Source organism: Fukomys damarensis, unplaced genomic scaffold, assembly GCF_012274545.1.
Source record: "Fukomys damarensis isolate Sample0158 unplaced genomic scaffold, DMR_v1.0_HiC HiC_scaffold_5, whole genome shotgun sequence".
NCBI lineage: Eukaryota > Metazoa > Chordata > Mammalia > Rodentia > Bathyergidae > Fukomys > Fukomys damarensis.
Genome location: NW_022900917.1, coordinates 79,359,222 through 79,365,220, shown reverse-complemented (window position 1 = coordinate 79,365,220; position 5,999 = coordinate 79,359,222). Strand labels below are relative to the sequence as shown.

The following is a 5,999-nucleotide window of genomic DNA, read 5'->3' as shown; positions in this document are numbered from 1 at the left end:
CTCATATGCAGTCTTCCAGCAACTTCAAAGATGCTGATTTTATGTCTAGGTACTTGATCCATTTTGATTTGATTTTAATATAAGGCTGGAAATGAAATTCTAGTTTCAATCTTCCGCAGAGGGATATCTAGTTTTTCCAGCATCCCATTTATTAAAGAGTTTGTTATTTTTCCAGCATGTATTTTTGGTCCCTTGGTCAAAAACCAGATATGTAACTATAGTTGCATGGATTTGTTTCTATGTCTTCTGTTAAATTTCATTGGTTTACATGTTTGTTTTGTGCTAATACCATATTGTTTTTATTACTATAGTTTTGTAGTATAGCTTGAAATCTCGTATTGTTATGCTTCCAGCTTTGATCCTTTTGCTCAAAATTGCTTTGGCTATTCTGAGTTATTTCTAATTCCACGTGAATTTTAGGATTGTTTTTTCTAGCTTTGTGAATATTGTTGTTGGCATTTTAATAAAAATTGCATCGACTATATAGACATATTGCTGTGGGTAACATGAACATTTTAGTGTTACCATTTTTGATAGTGAACAAATGAGATATTTCATTTTCTAATGTCTACTTAAATTTCATTTCCCAGTGTACTTTAATTTTAAGTAATATGTTGAACAGAAATATTGAGATTAGACACGTTTGTATCACTATTGATTTTAAGGAAATATTTTCAGTTTTTCCTCATTCAGTATAACTTGGTTATAGGGTTTTTGTTATATAAGGATTTTATCAGTTTGAGATAAGATTCTTCTATGTCTGTTCTTACAAGAATTTTTATGAAGGATATTGAGTTTTGTCAAAGGCTTTTTCTATATCTGTTTTAAGGTAATCATGTGAATTTTATCCTTGATTGTATTTATGTGGTATGTTACATTTATTTGTTGATATTTGTGGAGCCATCTTAGCATCCCTCAGGATGAAACTGAGTTGGTCATGGTGAATGATCTTTACATGCACTTTTGAAATCTGCATGCAAGGAACTTATTGAGGACTTGTGGATCGATATTCATCACAGATATTTGTCTGTAGTTTTCTTTGTCTCTTGAGCCCTCACTCATTAATGAAGCACATAAGCATTCATTCTTCTCCTGTATAAGTCAGTAAAATTCAGAAGTAAACCCATTGGGTTCCAGGCTTTTTGTTGCTGTTGTTGATAGAGTTTTTATTACTGTATCAAATTTGTTATAAAATTTTTGTTGCTTTGCTTTTTTGCCCTATTTAGGGTTTTTTAATTTTCTTAGCTCAACTTGGTAGGTCGTGTTTGTCTAAGAATTTATCCCTTTCATCTATATTCTCTAATTTTTGGAAATAAATGTTTTCAAAATATCTTCTGCTAGTCCTGCAAATGTCACTAGTGTCTATTTTAACTTCACCTTTTTCATTTATAAACTATTTTTGTTGACTTTGATCTCATTATTAATAATCATAATCATTTTACCTATCTATTTTCTAAAATCTTTGTCTGGAATTTCACCCACTTCAGTATCAGTGGGATTAGTTTTCAGGGAGTTAAGAGCTTTGGCAGAATTATACTGACTATATATTTTTCATAAGACTTGTGATACTCTGTCAAAGATTATAGAGCAGATAGAAAGACAACCTCCTCCACCATCTTGTGGGGACTTTTGGTGAGTGACTTCCTCTTTTTTATGTGCCCAGAGTATAGGTCTGTCTCTGCAAGAGAGCTTCTGTTTAGTCTGTTCTGAGTGTGAGGTTCAGTCCCTAACACTATTTTGATAGGACACAGTGACTACCAGTATTATCAACAATGGAGAAACTAAACATATACGATATTAAGTAATTAATATCTCTGCTATTTCCCTATCACAGGAAGAGAAAGGGAGAGCAATAATATATATGCTATTATAGTCTAGAAAATTAATCCCTACAAATAGACATAAAAGAGAGGAAAAGTTAAAAGGGAAAGGGAAAAGAATAAAATAAGAAATAAATGATAGAAGAAGATATGTGGAGGGGATTCAGCTAAGCACAAAAAGGAAGGAAATTAAATGAAAGGTGAGCAAAGAGAGAGACTGTCTTCAGTTCTTGAGCTAACAGTGAAAGTCAAATATCTCTGTGAAGCCAGCACTGATGTGGGGATATGAGATGATATAGCAAAACAAATGCATTAAACTAATTCATGCAGTTATCTTTGCATGTGTATTGCAAGACTGATCCTAATAAGATGAAGCAAAATACTAACAAATAAATAAATAGAAGGAACAGGAAAGGACAGGGAAGGAAAAAGGAGACAAAAGAAGAGAAAACAAGCCATACTGTCATGCTGGTTAGGATAACTATCTCAGGGAGGCTGGGCAGCACTAGTGCTTTGGAGAGCCATTTTCAAGAGTCTTTAGCTTCCTTAGAATATGGCTGGTGGGACATCTCCCTAAAGAAAGTCTCAGCCTCAGGCTTTTATCCCCACTCCTGCCCTGATATCTGCAGCTATCTCTACCCTGTCTTTCCCTCTCTGGCTCCGAGCAGGGCTGCTGCTGGCTGAGACTCTACCTTATCCATGATTCCGTTGGCATCTGAGATATGGAAGAGCACACCACCACCTTCCATGGAGCCACTGTCGTCTCCTTTCCTCTGGGGTCTATCACGCCAGCTTCCTCTGGGTGCCGGTACCTGTAATGCCTGGTGCCAGGGAATCGCTAGCCCAAGGCAGGATCCACTGGTCCATCTCACTGTAGCCCATTGCTTGCTACCTGTAGTTCCACGGGTGCCCACTGAGCCTCTGTCTGACTCATTCCTAAGGTACCCAGGGTAACCCTTCTTTCTCATGCCATGCGCAGCACTTGATGTTTCTAGCCTCAAGCCTCTGCCCTCTAGGTGTCTCTCTGCATCACTGTCCTTGTAATGCCTGGCTCCTGAGTGGTTTACTTGGGCAAATGCTTCAGACCCCAGGCCCCATGTCCTGGTGGTAGAACTGGCCAGTACTTCCAGCAGTGGTGTCCATGATGGTCATTGAGCAGAGGCTGCCTCCATCAGCTTCTTCTCCTAGATAGCATTGTACTTTTACACAATGGTGCCCTCCAAACCTGTGCAGCCAACAGCACCAGACTCCAGTGGTGGTTCACTTCTTATTCTCATTACAGTGATCTCCAGATTTCACCTGTTCTCTAGCTCCTTAAAGCTTTCTTTCAGTGGTTGGTTTTCCTGCCATATGTACATTGAACTTGGTGAATGCATCAGAGTGATCTGCAAGTGCCCTTCTGTCCATCCTACCATAATAAATCTCCACGGAAGGCAGCTTTCAAATAATGAGACTTGCAATGATTGTCAAAAATGTCCTATTTTTTGATATGTTAAGAAAGGTTTTAATAGGCACATATCATTTTAATGACAGCATCTACTTTTCTTTCAAAATTAAAATAAACCATGTATAGATTCTAACTGATTAATTCTGGGAGACGGGGATAAGGATTACTGCTATATTCTTCTTCTGTGTAAATTTCTGTGTGTTTTTCATCTTAGAACCACAATGTAAATGGTGAAATGTCCAAGGCAATTATATACTATTGTCTCTGAAATCTTCCAAATGTGTTCGTTCACATGCCAAGCCATGGAAATGATCAGAGAGAGAGAGACGTAGATTAAGTCTGAAGAATTGGAGCAAGTTCTACAATCTGTGTAGCAGTGATTCGTTCTTGAATGTATGTCTCAGCATTATAAACTTATCATGTATATGTTTCTTCTGCAGAAGAGGAGGCCCTCAGGAAAGGAATCTGTCTCCTTTCTTCTCTTTCAATGAGCTCTGACACAGTATGAGTGCTTAAGAGTTGCCTGAAAGGATACAAACTGTCTCAGCTCTATGAGTGGCCAGTTGGAAGATCTTTGCCTGACGGCTTAGCTTGGCCATGTAACATCAGAGTGTTCTGTCTGATAAGAACATTTTCTATCACTGTCTTCATAAATAACACGGTGTAATCTGCACTGATCTGTGACTCGGATCTCCAGATGTCAGAAATCTTTCGAGACTTGGACTCAGCATAGGCACCTGGGTCTCTTCCAAATAGAAACCGGACTTCAGAGTCTCATCATGTACTTCATTTAATTACATGCCAATTCTCAGGTCTGAGTTTCTCATGATGGTGATGGACCCCTCAAGAAAGCTTACAGCATGGTATGAGATGCCCTGATATTTTAATGTGGCTGAGAGTGATGAGTGTTAGATGTAATTTAATCTATAGGAACTAATAGTTTTTGAAATAATGGTGCCTCTTTACTATCAACAGGAAAGCTACTCAGAATAATTGAACACATATCCCAACTCAGAAAATTGTCACCTCTTTTATGTCTTCTTGATTAAAAGTCTGGAATGATTGGTTCACAATTTCAAAACACCAGTGGGCTACACATAATTATGGCTTAATTTAGTGTGCAATTTGTAAATTCTTAAATACATATAAATTTTTAAAAAATGAGTATAGTTCCAAGTATACATATTTTTACATTTTTATATCTTAATGCCTTTATATATTAATATATGGATATACAAGTTAATAAAATACTCTAGTTCTAAAGGTCATAGGGCAAGGGCACTGATTTTGGGGACCATTCACTGAAGAAAGGTTCAATTAGACTATGAAGAGTATGTTGGGGCTCCTCTGAACATAGAGAATATTTTACCCCAAGATTCACTTTTCTCCATGGAATGGTCTCTGTAAAATGCAGTCAGACTTCCTGTGCAAAGATCAGTGCACTTAACCTTTTTGTCTCCTCCTGGCTGCGGTATTGCATTGGGCAAAATTTGCTCCTGGAGCTCAGAGGTGATCTCAGCTGGAAGAGGCCCCAGGAAGTTCCAAGGATAAGAATAAATGGTTTCATTTGCTTGCTTTACTTTGTGTTTCTTTTCATTTGAAAAACTTTTATTGAGTTCTATTTAAATACCCATGACTGGCTTAAAAGAAGCAATATATATATTACCAGTTATGGTATTTATAACAGTATCTTGAAAGAAATGGTAAAGTCTGGGGAAGGTTGCACACCACACCACATCATGCCACATTGTGAAGTCCAGGGGTGGACAGGAAGCCACTGCTCTGCTGGAACGCACACCTCCCAGTGATCCCAAACCTAACACTGGTAAAGAATTGAAGAAGCAGCTTCAAATACCATAATGAATTTGAAGATGGGAAAGGAAAAAGAGAGAGATAACAGACAGCTTCTCTGGATAAGTAGAATTCAAAAGTGAGTAATTGTGGGTTTCTTGTTTGCAGCTCCTTTTATTGACATCTTTGTCCCACTTTAGGCTTTTGGAATCTGATTGGCTCCCTGGCTGTCTTTTAATGTAACCTTGGATTTCTTCTGGTGATTCAACCTTTCCCTGTCCTTTGGTGGAGGTAAGATTATGGGTTGGAGCCTTATGGACAGGTCGCATAGGCTAAAGTATTAAGTAGAGGGGAAGTTTGCTATTTTTTTAGGCTAATTTATCTTTTATTGTAATAAATTAAAGAAAGACATTCCCTGCATTTTTTAAAATATAGACTACCTCACAAATTCGTGTCATCCTGGCACAGGAGCCATGCTAATCTGCTCTGCATATTTCCAATTTTAGCACATGTGCTGCTAAGGTGAGCACTGTTCTCCGTATTTTTTTAATCACATCTGGTACTGCATGTCATTCCCACCCCGTTATAGTTACATCTTGTCACTGCATTCCAAATGCAAGAAATAGAGGAGTCCGATTTGTTTCCAGGCTTTTTTTATTTTATTTTATTTTTTTGGTAACCTTGATCAAACTCGTGTCCTTGAGCTTGCAAGGCAGGCGGTGGAAATGCTGAGCTAAATCCCTGGCTCTGAGGAGTCGGATTTGAATTAGAAAGTCCAGCTCTAACATGAACTTGAAGGTACTTTGGCTCTCAGAAGGCAGGGCCTGGACCACATGAAGTTCCTCCCTACACTAAAGGCCAAGAATGTTCTTTCCTCACTGAGGTTCCCCAGAGCACACAGAGCTAAAGCTCCCCTCTGACCAAGGGCCTCAGAGAGCAGA

General features: G+C 38.2%; 1 non-coding gene across 1 annotated transcript; it reads right to left on the bottom strand.

Moving 5' to 3' along the window:
- Window positions 1-5,483: 5,483 nt before the first annotated feature.
- Window positions 5,484-5,588, bottom strand: LOC117285044. The gene has a single exon (XR_004516058.1). It is a non-coding gene; the product is annotated as a U6 spliceosomal RNA (small nuclear RNA).
- Window positions 5,589-5,999: the final 411 nt, after the last annotated feature.